This window comes from Vombatus ursinus, unplaced genomic scaffold (genome assembly GCF_900497805.2).
Source record: "Vombatus ursinus unplaced genomic scaffold, bare-nosed wombat genome assembly UNPS02015016.1, whole genome shotgun sequence".
Classification (NCBI taxonomy): domain Eukaryota; kingdom Metazoa; phylum Chordata; class Mammalia; order Diprotodontia; family Vombatidae; genus Vombatus; species Vombatus ursinus.
Window position 1 is genome coordinate 245,960 of NW_020954794.1, and position 12,202 is coordinate 258,161.

At 36.2% G+C, this 12,202-nt stretch overlaps 1 pseudogene; it reads right to left on the reverse strand.

The window, feature by feature from the left end:
• Nucleotides 1-12,202, reverse strand: part of LOC114030830 — a 35,540-nt pseudogene that overhangs the window by 7,621 nt on the left and 15,717 nt on the right.

The following is a 12,202-nucleotide window of genomic DNA, read 5'->3' on the forward strand; positions in this document are numbered from 1 at the left end:
AAGCTTTCCCACATTCATTACATTCATAAGGTTTCTCTCCAGTATGAGTTCTCTGATGTCTCAAAAGAATTGAGATGTACCTGAAACCTTTCCCACATTCAATACATTCAAAGGGCTTCTCTCCAGTATGAATTCTCTCATGTTGTAAAAGATAAAAGCTGTTTCCAAAAGCTTTCCCACATTCATCACATGAATATGCTTTTTCTCCAGTATGAATCCTTTTATGTGAATTAAGGTTTGTCTTTTGGCTGAAGGCCTTCCCACATTCATTACACACATAAGGTTTCTCTCCAGTATGAATTCTCTCATGTTGTGATAGAGAAAAACTATTCCTGAAGCCTTTCCCACATTCCATACATTCAAAGGGCTTCTTTCTAGTGTGAATTATCTTATGCATTTTAAGGTTTCCCTTTTGGCTGAAGGCTTTTCCACACTCATTACACTCATAGGGTTTCTCTCCGGTGTGACTTCTATAATGCCTTAAAAGAACTGAGATGTGTCTGAAGCCTTTCCCACATTCATTGCATTCAAAGGGTTTCTGTCCAATATGAATTCTCTCATGTTGTAAAAGGTGAAAGGTATTTCTAAAGCTGTTCCCACATTCAATACATTCAAAGGGCTTCTTTTGAGTATGAGTTATCATATGCATTTTAAGATTTCCCTTTTGACTAAAGGTCTTTCCACATTCACTACATGAATATGGCTTCACACCAGTATGAATTCTCTTATGTGAATTAAGGCTGGCCTTTTGGCTGAAAGCTTTCCCACATTCATTACATACATAGGGCTTTTCTCCAGTATGAATTCTCTTATGTGAATTAAGGTTTGCCTTTTGACTGAAAGCTTTCCCACATTCATTACAGTCAAAGGGTTTCTCTCCTGTATGAACTCTCTCATGCTGTAAAAGGGAAAAGCTATTCCTAAAGCCCTTCCCACATTCCATACATTCAAAAGGCTTATTTCTAGAATGAATTATCTTATGCATTTTAAGGTTTCCCTTTTGGCTGAAGGCTTTCCCACATTCATTACAAATATAAGGTTTCTCTCCAGTATGACTTGTCTGATGTCTCAAAAGAACTGATCGGTGCTTGAAACCTTTCCCACATTCATTACATTCAAAGGACTTCTTTCCATTACGAATTACCTCATGGATTTTCAGGCTTCCCTGATGTGTGAAGGCTTTCCCATATTTATTAATTAAGTAGGGTTTCTCACCACAATGAGCTCTCTTCTGTTCATATAGGTTTCCTTTCTTCCTAAAGGCTTTTCCAAATTCATTACATCTATAGAATATATCTCCGGTATGATTTTTCTCATGTTGCCCTAAGTAGTGTTTACTGCTGAAGACTTTCACACATAAATTACATTTATATGGTTTATCTTCAGTATGAATTCTTCGATGTTCAGCTAGGTAAGCTTCCCCACATTCATTATACTCAAAAGGATTCTTGGCAGTAAGAAATATTGTATGTATTTTAAGGTGTTGATTCTGACCGAAGACTTTCCCACAGTCATTACAACCACAAGGTGTACCTCCAGTATGTATTTTTTGATCTTGGCCTAGGTCATTTTTACTGCTGAAGACTTTCCCACATTCATTAAATTCAAGTGGTTTCTCTTCAGTCTGAAGTCTTCCAAATACATTATATTCATGAAGAAAATCTGGGGGAAAAAAGGGTGTCAATATTCAATGCTCTATGATGAAAACAAAATGGAAAGGCTTCAAGGTGAAAATAAAGAAAAGAATGCTGGAAAAACTGAGTGGTATCCTTGATAGAATGTAGAAGAATGAGAATACAGGAGAGAAAGGGAAAAAAAGACTTTTGACAGTAGGGAACAAGCAAGATATAAGGTTCTTTCAAAATAATGGGGAGTCATGGCCTACGATATTGGCACAGTTCCTTACACCCCAAATAACCATGATGGGGATTAATAGGTGATGAGAGGAGACCATCCACTAAGGGTCCAAAGAACAGACATAAAATGTTAGTTACAGACTGAAGGGTATAAAGTTGACCATTTATCAGTAATATTAAATGTAGTACTCTCTATTGATTTCCAGGGCATGAATATGAAAAGTGACACACTTGTAAGACTGGTCAAAACTTGATGATTACTACCTAATTCTGGTGATTCATGAAGGGACTAATGGTATTTCCTAGATAGCATCACTAAGAATTATGAAGTCCTGAGCAAAACTCCAAAGTCTCTAGGAATAAAGAAAGTGTTTTTATCTGCCTTGATAATAAAAGATAGGGGTGTAAAAAAAAATTTTTTTTAATATCTGGTTATGAAGGTAGAAATAGAACTGTCTTTCTATTTCTGGAATAGATTTAAGTACTGTAATGGCAGGATCCTGATCATGGATTTAAAGAATGCCAAAAGACCTGGCAACAGAAATCTTGGTCTCAGATGTTTATATACAAACACATATAGAATTAGTTATAAACAAGGGAACAAAAAAACCTGCTGCAAAGAGATAAACTTCTCAGGTCAAATACAATTTCTCCCCAAAAAAACAGAAGAATAGAGTTACAAATTACAAACTAATAAGTTTCCCTTCAATTCCTGCTGAAATTCTAAGATATTTTATTAAAGGTAGAGTTACTGCAAATCTGGAAAAGGAACCTATGAGAACAAAGAGTCAGAATGGATTAATGAAGAAAAAATCTTGATTAGCTTAAATTTCCTTTCTGACTGTATTAACCCAGTGACAGTCATAGTGGATAGAACAGCTGCCTCAGAATCAGAATGATGTGGTTTCAAGTTACTTAACCTCAGTGGCCTAAGTAACTTTCTAAAATTTTAAGTTACAGCAGTTACCAATCTGCACTGGTAGAAGAAATTTCATCCTGTGGAGCAATCTATATGGATGAAATTATGTTTGGACCAAAGTAAGAGCAGTTCAGGGAAACACTGTTGATAACTTGCCTGAATTTTTTTTTCCAAAGCATAAGATGAAATCTCTCATGTTATCTCTATGGCCAAGATGGACAAGAGCACACAGGAAGGTGAATGTAGAAGCCATTGAATGATCAAAACCTAGTAGTCATTAAAGTCTTCCTGCCAACTGAAGAAACAATTTTCTAGTGCAGTGGTCTCCAAAATGGGGTATCCTCACCCCAAGGGCTGTTCAAGACAATCCACAGTGGTAATAAGGTTGGGGCTGAACCTGTGGTTTCACTGGCATAAAGAACTCTAATAAAGAACCCCCCCCCTTTACCAATCAATACAAGTCCTTCTCTGCAACTTACAGTCTTAGAAAGCTTCCAAGACCACTGAGAGGTTAAGTAACCTATCTAGGGTTCCAGATCTAGTATGTGTCAGGAGCATAACTTGAACCCAGGTTTTCCTGGGTCAGCAGCAAGTTCTTTTATCTATTATACCATGCCACCTCTGAGGAGGGAAATATCAAAATGTTTATTTATTATTTAGCTTTATAAATATTTAATATGCATATTGGTATTAGTGTCCTCACTCAGTATCTATGACAAATGATATGTATTACATACAGGATATGAGGTATCCTGGGAAAAGTACTCTCATTCATTTATTTGATATCGATATACTGAAGTTTGCGTATGCTCAATTGATACTAATTTACAGATTAAATGATCAAGTTTTTATTAAATTCACAAAATAGACAAATGTCTTCAAAATAGATTCCTATAAAGATATTATTGGTTAAAGATAATATTAATAATGTGAACACAAGTGACCAATAAGAAAATAAAGTGACATCTTTACTCCCTGAATAAGCTTTTTTCATGAGCCACATTATGAAGTAACTGTTAAAAATTAAATCTGACAAGCAGTCACCCAAACAACTTATAAACTGTAAAGATTGTGTTAAATATGGATTAACAGGGAAGATTAATGAACTGAATATGCCTTTGAAAATTAGAAAGCCAATATAAATTCACAATACTAACTTAATTTACAAATTTAGTGCTATACTAAAATACCAATAAGATACTTTACAAATCTAAACAAAACTATAAAATTCATTTGTAGCAACAAAAGACCTAGAATTTTAAGGGAAATAATGAAAAGAAGGTATAAAAGAAGAAGGAATAGCATTTTTTGACCTAAAATTGTATTGTAAAGAAGCAGTAAAAAAAGCGACTGGTACTGGTTAAAAAATAGAAAAGGATATCAATGTAAAAGACTAGACAAGGATGACAAACAAATAACTGAACTCAATAACTGAGTGTTCAATAAACCTAAAAATACCAATTACCTAGGAATTATGACTCACTTTGAAAACTAGAAACTAGTTTGGCAGAAATCAGGTTTAGAACAACAGCTTACACCACGTTTCATAATCAATTCAAAATAAATACACGATCTGATTAAAGATCATAGCACAAAAAAAAAATTAAGAGAATCATATCACACAGCTTTTTTCACAGCTAAGGGTAAAGGAGAATTCTTAATGGTTAGTCAAGGAATGTAGACAATTACAAAAAAGGAAATAGGTCATTTTGATTACATGAAATCAAAAAGCCACAGAAAGAAGAAAATTAACACAACTATGGCGGGGGGGGGGCGGCGGAGAGAACCTTTGTATCAAATATCTCTAATAAGGGACTGATATCCAAGGTATATAGACAGCTAACGAAATATATAAGACCAAAAGCCAGTCTCCAGTGGATAAATTATTTAAGCACACAAACAAGCTTTTCTCAAAAATAATTGCAAAATGTAAACAATCATATGAAGGAATATGAAGGAATACTCCACATCATTAATATGATAAATTAATTTTTTTTAAATCCTAATTTTTCATTTAGAAAACTGGCAAAGATGACAACAGATGGGAAGTCTAGGTGCAATGGATTATGGAAAAACAGGCCCCTAATGGAATGTTTGGTGAATCTGTGAATTGAGTATTATGCAAAAGAAATGACTAAAAATGTCCATAAACTGACCCAGATATACCACTCCTAAGCATTGACAAAATTCCTGCCTTATATACATCAGAATATTTATAGCAGCACTTTTATACCACTTTTTATGGAACCAAAGAAGTGGAAACAAAGTAGGTGTTAATCAACTAGGAAACAGATAAACATATTGTGGTGCATTAACAATCTGTTCCTTTACTCTGGTCTTGTGTGAAGAAGTAGGTGGTGCTCTTTTGCCAATGCAAATGCTTCTTCCAACCCCTCCCAAATTCTACTACATATTTAATATACTTATTAACATTAGTGTCCTCACTCAGTATCTATGTCAAATGATTAGGTGTTACATACCCTATCCTATCCATTCTTTCTCTTATCTGCAATATTGGGCTATCTATCTACTGTCTCTCTCCCTTCTCCATCCTTAAAAATCCCTCAGTTAATCCTACCATCCTCACCAATTTAGAGTCCTTTACTTATCTTTTCCCTTATGGCTAAACTCCTTTAGAAAAGTGGTCTACTCTCTGTGCCTCCACTTCCTTTCCAAACCCTTTAGCAATCTGGCTACCCACCTCATTGTTCCACTGAAACTGCCCTCTCCAAAATCACCAGTGATCACTGCCAGATGTGATACACACTTCTTGACCTCTCTGCTGCATTTGACACTGTTGATCATTTTCTCATCCCAGATAACAGTTCTACTTTAATACTTGTTTCAAAGAGAATTTTCTTCCTAACAACTGAGATATTAAGGAACATTGAGCATAATGCAGATTTCAAGTTGGTTTAAACATGATTTCTTCTGCAAAAAAACATCAAGAAGGCAGAAAACCACACCACTTCTCAGTAACTCTAAGCCACTTCCACAAGCAAATGTCAGATCTTTTTAGAAGTACAATATTTATCACAGATCTTCTAGTGTAGCAGGAGCTGGGGTCAGCCCCCAAACTCTCCCCCACACAGCTTCCACCACAGCCAAAGTCCCTAGGCCAGAGGCTCTGCCCTTCAGCTCACTCTGCTGCCCCCGGGCAAGCAGCAGCCTGAGGCTGAGGACAGCCACTATTTATTGTAGTATTTACGTATTTTTTAACTGTTTAACATGTATAAAACTTGGATGACATTTTTTATTAGGTTCCTCTTTTTTTTTAATGTATTACTGATGTTTTTGAGTGTTGTGCCCCTAACCCTATTTTCCCTTATCATAAGCCCTGTGGTTTTGCATAACGCAGCACTTTTTGGGAATGCTTTTTTTTTGGTACTCTCTTCTTTATATTACTGCGCTTTCCTGGTCCTGCTCCTATCTGTCCAAATGCTCCTTCCCAGTCTCCTATCCTGATTTTTTACAGACAACACGCTATCAATCATATGTATCACCCAAGGTTCTGTCAGAGACCATCTTTTTTTTCTCTAGACTACCTCATCATTGGAAATCTCACCAGCTAATTATCAATAATCAATCAGCTAATAATCAATTACTACACCTATACAGATGGCACCCAAATTTATATATTCAGCCTTAATTTCTCTCCTGAGCAGTAGTTAACAACTACAACATCACCAACTGTCATTCAGGCATCTCAAGCTACGTATCCTGTAGGACAGAAGTGTCAAGCCTGAACTAGATTAAAATGTAATTAGGAAATATTTAACAAAATAAATAAAAATATAATGAAACAAAGATAACATTATATTTTAAAACTAAGTCAATACATAGTCCCCAAGGATCCTTATTATGGATTACTGGTCCCCATTTCTATTTGAGTTTGACAACATCCCTATAGAAATCTCAAATTCAACACTTTGGAAGGAGAATTCTCCTCTCCCTTCCAAAAAATTAAAAACAACACAAAAAACTCCTTTTTCTTCTGAACTTCCCTATTACCATCAAGAACACCACCATCCTCCCAGTCACCCAGGTTGTCAATCTTTGCATCATCTGTATTTCCTCTCACCGACCCATATCCAATCCATGGTCAAATCTCGGTGCTTCTCTCATACATGTACCCTTCTTCCTACTCACAGACCCCTCTCATCTCCTCTCACCTGGACTATTTCAGTAGTTTTCTAACTGGTCTACCTGACTCAAGTCCCTCCCTATTCCAACATATCCTCTACTCACTTATGAAGGTGGTATTTCTAAAGTACTGGTCTCCACATCACTCTCCTGCCCAAAAAGCTCCAGGGGGTCCATATTACCGCCAAGATCAAAAATAAAGCCCTATGTTTGGCATTTACAGCTCTTCATAACCTGGTCTCTGTCTACCTTTCTGGTCTTAAACTTGACTCTCCTTCATACACTTTACAATCCAGCTACTCTGGCCTACTAGCAGTTCCTCATCTGTGCCATCCTGGAACGCCCCTTCACCTCTGCCTTAATTTCCCTGGTTTCCTTTGCAACTCAACTCAAGTACAACTTTCTGTAGGACCCCTTCCCTTCTGAATTAACTCCATATCCACTCTGTATATATCTCGTATGTTATTATTTACATGTTGTCTCCACTATTAGAATGTAAGATCCTCTAGGACAGAAGTTATTTCTGCCTTTCTTTTTATCCTCATTGCTTAGCCCAGCATCAAGAGTATAATCAGAATGTAATAAATGCTTATTTACTGATAAATAAATGTAATGAGGTACTACTGTGCTGTAAGAAACAATGAATACAAAGAAGTGTGGAAAGACTCATGCACTGAAACAAACTGAAGTAAGCAGAACTATAAAAACAATATTCAAAACGACAACAATGTAAATGGAAAGACTAACAAGAACTAAATAATCAAAATTCAATGGTATGACATTATAACGACCAAGTGTGGCCCAAATTAGAGATTCAAGAAAATATCTCAAAAAAAAAAAAAAAAGAAGAAGAAGAAGAAGAAAACATCTCCCCTGGCTCTTTTGCAGAAGTGGGCGACTACGAGTGTGGGATACTGCATACAACGTTAAACTTTTCTGATACATCATTTGGTAGAACTTTTTCTTATAAGGTCTATAAAAATCTCCTACCTACATGTTAAAAACCTTGTCTAAATTAGGAGTTTCAGTAAGTTCTGTTTCTACTGTTAAAAAATATGATACTGTAATTTCTGAATAACTTTCAGGAGGAAGATGGACATTTATTAGCCAAATTTGGCTAAACATTAATTTTAATTTATAAAAACCTTTGAATAATTGGTGAACAGAACTAAAAAATGAGCATCTTGGTGAAGTATGATCAATGATGCAATTTTATATTTGTACCTATTTATCTGTTTTGTATCTCCTACATTTATTCCTCCCCTTCACCCTTCCCAGACAGCCATAACAAAGATATTTTTTTAAAAGAGGAAATACAGAAAAAATTCAGCAAAACAAATCAATACGTTGAAAAAATTTTATTTTATGTGCAGTGACCCACAGCTGTGGACTGCACCTTTGTAAGGAGCTAGGAGAAATTTCTTCTTATTTATCCTGTTTGGGGGCCAAGCTTGGTCTTCAGGATTTTTGCAACATTCTATTTTTTTCCTATATTTTAATGTTCTGTGGTGCTTGCTCTTTCCATGTGCACTGTTGTACAAGGTCACTGTGTGCCCTGTTTTCCTGGCTCTGCTGACTTCATTTTTGCATCAGTTCATATGACTAATTCCATGCTTCTCTGTATTTATCATGCCCATCAGAAAGCACAGCAACTCATCATGTTCACCCATCATGATTTGTTTATCCATTCCTCAAACCATGGCCATCTGCTTTGTCTCCAGTTCTTTGCTACCATAAAAAGCGCTTCCATAAATATTTTGGTGGAGACAGACCCTTCTTTTTATTGACGATGTCTGAGGGCAAATACTTAGCAGTGGAATCTCTGGGTCAAAAGGTATTGACATTTTTGTCACTTTTTCTGCAAAATTCTAGATTGCTTTCCAAGAGCGTTGAAGCAATTCACAGCTCCATCAACAATGCATCAGTGTGCCTGACTTTCCACAACCCTTTCAACAATGATTATTCCTGTCCTTTGTCATCTTGGTCAACTTCCTGAGGATGGGGTGAAATCTCAGTGCTATTATTTGCATTTCCCAAATTATTAATGATTTAGAGTATTTTTTCATATAGTTGTCAATAGTCTGCAATTCTTTTGAGAAATATTTGCTCATATCCTTTGACCACTTATCCACTGGGAAATAGCTTTTGGTCTTTTTTGTCAGAAGTGTATATATCTTGGATATCAGTCCTTTATACTTGATATAAAGATGTTTTCTCCCAGTCAACCACTTCCCTTATCTTAGCTGCATTAATTTTGTTCCTTCAACAACTTCTTAATTTCACGTAATGAAATTTATCTGTTTTATCTTTTATAATTGTCTCTATTCCTTGTTTTGTTAAGCAAAGATGCCCATTATCACCACTACTATTTAACACAGTCCTTATCTAGAAGAGAAAAAAAATTGAAGGAACAAGCATAGGCAAAGAGAGAAAGGGGGAAAGAGGGAAAGAGGGAAAGGAGGGAGACAGAGAAGACAGGGAAGATGAAAAGGAAGGAATAAAAGAAGGAAAAAGATTTATTAAGCACCTACTATAAGCCAGGCACTGTGCTAAGCATTTTATGAATATTTATTTCATTTGATCCTCACAATAATCCTGGGAGGTAGGTGCTAATATTATCCCCATTTTACAGCTGAAGAACCTGAGGCAAACAGCAGTTAAGCGACTTGCCCAGTGTCACAAAATTAGTAAGAGTATGAGGTCAAAAGTGAACTCGGATCTTCCTGAATCCAGGTCCATCACTTATCCACTGAGCCCATCTGGCTGCCTCAGGAAAACAAAATTATCACTTTTCACAGATGATATAATTTATTTAGAAAACCCTAGTTAATAAAAAAAAGTTTATTGAAACAATAAATTTAGCAAAGTTGCAGGATCAAAAACACGTACGCAAAAACTGTCATCATTCCTTTACATGAGCTACCCTTGTTTGATTAAGAATTCATCCCCCACCCACGGGTGTGAATGTGTCTTCTCTTCCAAATTATTTTTACCTTATGATCTTTAATATTCAAGTCACAGATTCATTTTGAATTGATTGTGTAATATGATGTATGTAATTGCTCTCAATTTAACTTCTGCCAGACTGCTTTCCAGTTTTCCCAGCAGTTCTTATCAACTATAGAGCTCTTTACCAGGTAATTTACTTTAGAGGTCTATTGAACACTGGGTTTAGTTTCGCTATTTCTGAGTCTTCCTTAAACTAGTCTTTTCCATTGATCTTTATCCCTACTAAATGATCTTGATGATTTCTGCTTTATAATATAATTTGAGGCCTGAAAGTTCTGACCCCTCTTCATTCCTACTTTCTTTTATTATTTCCCTTAAAATTCTACATTTTTTCCTCTAAATACAATTTGCTATTTTGTCGAGCTATGTAAACTATTTTTTTTTTTTGGTAGTCTGACTGGCATAGCCCTAAGTCTACAAATCAGTTTTGGTAGTATTTTCATTTTTGTTATATTGGTACAGCCCAGCCATGACCACTCGACTATTCCGCTAGCTATTAAAGATGTTCTTTATTTCTTTAAGGAATATTTGGTAATGTATCTATGACTCCCAAGTATCTATGCATTTTGTAATTTGAATAGGAATTCCTTTTCTATCACTGATGAAGCATATTTGTCAACCATGACAGTTGAACTTAAAATCAAACCTTCAAACAGCTTTACCACAAAGTGCTTAAAAATAAGATTTTCAAAACAAATGAACCATATTTAATCACAATGCTCTTACTGCTAAAAACATTAATAAAGCTGCTTTAAAATTTTATTTTTTATTTTTAATCCTTTTTATACTGTTTTTCATGTATGTTTTATAATGCACATGACATACTAGTATAGTAACACATGCATATAATTTATGTAAGTAACGATACATATATTTGGAGGAATGTGTTCAAAAATTTTTTTTTACTTAACAGAATAGTTGATGTACAATTTTAAAAGTCTGGAGACTACTGCTCTAGTGGAGTGCCCTTAGATCTGCCAGTGACCTTGGGCTATTTAATAATGGCTTACATGAAGGAATAGATGGGAATGCTTATCACAGCTGCAGGTGACACAAAGCTAGAAGAGAAACTCAACACATCATGTGATAGGTGAGGTACAAAGGAAAAATCCTCGCCAGGCAAGAATGGTGGATTCTACCTGCTAAGATTGAAATTACAGAGTTTTAAAAAGATTAATTTTCAAGTACAAATGGGAGTTCATTGGAAAAAGGGATAGGGGGGTTAGAGCCCTGCAAAAGCACACAGTGGCGATCCAAATGGTAGGCTGTGTGCAGAGAGGGGGTCTGCAGAGCAAGGAAGACTATGGCTCTGCAGGAATATCCCCTAAATAAGAACAGGACTAGGATGCTGTTCAATTCTGCAGACCTTTTAGGAAGAAAATCAATAAGGTAGAGAACAGTGACAAGAAGGCAGGCAGCCAGGATGGTGAAGCAGCCCAGCATGGTGCCAAGTAAGGATCTGGTAAAGGAGCTGTGGATGTGGAGATTACAGAAGCCACAAGACAGGGACTGCATGACAACTGTATTTAAATAACAGAAGGGCAATGATGCAGATGAAGGATTACCAGCTTGTTACTGAGCTTCTCAAGTGGGAAGGAAAGGCAGCTTCTTCTAACTGAGGAGCAAAGTTGGGGTTAATTTTGAGAGTCATCACAAAATGTAATTAAAATCTAGAGATGACAGAAAGAACTGGGTAGGAGCAGAACTCGTCCCTGAGTGTGACAAGCAGGCAGACAAGATTATAACAGTGTTGACTTAAGATGAGGAATAGGGGAAACACCGCAAGATAAAGAAGGATCTGAGGAAAGCAGGAGTGGTCCCAAAACCAGGCTTTCATCATTTCACAATGAATTAATGAACCAGCCTATTTATTTCTCCTTCCAATCAATTCTCCACAAAACTGATTAATTTTTCCAAAATATTGATTTCATCACATGATTTCCCCACTTGAAACCTGACATTTCCCTCACTCCTCTTGGAAGGCATCCAAAGGCCTCCCTAAATCACCTCTCATTCCAGTGAGGCTTCTCTCCTCCCGAGCCCACAAGGCCTCTCTCTTGATGTTTCCCTCATAGTCTGCCTATGCAAATCCAAAAAGGGCCTTAGAACTTTGTACCTCTGTCTAGATAAATGGTCTCTTGATCACCTGATCTGATTTAACGAATATATATTGTGTCCAACTTTTTCAAGGCACTCAGGAAACAATAAGAAAAAAGGAAACCATCTCTGAGCTCAGAGACCTTTCATTCTGCCACACGGAAACAAAACAGGAAAA